The sequence below is a fragment of the Carassius carassius genome, chromosome 10, assembly GCF_963082965.1.
Source record: "Carassius carassius chromosome 10, fCarCar2.1, whole genome shotgun sequence".
Classification (NCBI taxonomy): domain Eukaryota; kingdom Metazoa; phylum Chordata; class Actinopteri; order Cypriniformes; family Cyprinidae; genus Carassius; species Carassius carassius.
Genome location: NC_081764.1, coordinates 34760489 through 34761883, shown reverse-complemented (window position 1 = coordinate 34761883; position 1395 = coordinate 34760489).

The window sequence follows — 1395 nt, the reverse complement described above, 5'->3', positions numbered from 1 at the left end:
AAAAAAACCCTGCAGATTTTGTTTCCTCTGTAAATTCTAAAAAGGCAAATTTATTCTTCCAAAAACTTTCAATATAACTGTATTTTACTGTAAAATGTTGTCTTATAGTATGAAAATGTAACATTAACATTAAGTTGCTACTGTAGCATTTTCAGATTATGATCATTCACTGATTAAGATGAATCACTTGATGAAAGGATTTTCATTTAGAATTGTTTTGTAAATTTCGCAAACAACAAAGAAATAGCAAGTAACACATTGAATTAAATGTGAAAAGTAGTAAGACATTGCATTTTCTTGTAAAACATACTCCAATAATCAGTTTTTACAGTGTTTTCTCATTTTGGCTTTGCATTACCAAGCATATTTTGTACATCTGTCAGTATTATTATTGTTGTTGTTAATGGACACCTTTATTTCAGATGCTTTTTATATGCAGCAGGTGTTGTAAAGGTCGCACACATGAAGGTGCATCTAAAAAAGTAGTTTAAGCACAACATTATTGTTCATTTAGATCCAGAAACAAAGCAAAGTGCTGACTGAAGTGGTTAAGTTAACTGTTTAATATTCCTATCTTTTCAGGACAGTCATTTACACACAGTCAGATGCTTTCTGGATTCATTAAAGCACCAATACAAAGAACTAAAGAATAAAACATTTTGTTTTGAAAACCTTTTGTCTGTCAAGAATGTTGACAGGAAATAATGGCGAGGTGTTAGATGCGCGGATATGATGTCTCGTGCACACGAAACGTTGTTTTGCAGGATGTGGAGAATCTGAAAGAGTTCAGAAGGTGAGCGAGAGAAAAGAAGGGAAAGTTTCTTTTCTCCAGCTCTGGCGTGATTTCACGCTGCGAACACAAAAGAGCATATTAAAGACTAAAGTTTATCAGTACAAATTAAGTCTTGGATTCGCAGCCGCTTTAATCTTTAGCATCTGACTAAAGATTTGAGCTGGGCTCTTTCTCGTTTCTCAGTTTTCCCCTGTTAAATGTTGAAACGAAACCTCTTCAGTACCGTACACTCGCCCGTTAAAAATACCGAGACGTGTCATAAAAAATTAATTACTTCTTCCTCATTTCCATAAGATTCCCTAAAAAAATGTAAAATTCATTTAAAGTAAGTGGTGACTTTGTCTTTGAAGATCACTACAATTAACACGGATCAAAGCGAAGGTTCTGAGAGGAAGATAGCTCATTAGCATAATGAAATTAACTCACAGACAAGAATCTCTAATAGGTGCAACAAAAAAACGCTTTAATAATATTTGAAGAAAATGATGTTTATGCTAGTAATGCAACAATTATAGGCCCTGTATTCAATTAAGAAATTGTTAATTAACTTTCAGTATGCTGAGAGTTGATAGTCTGGTTTATTCACTGAAGTTCATCCGTTT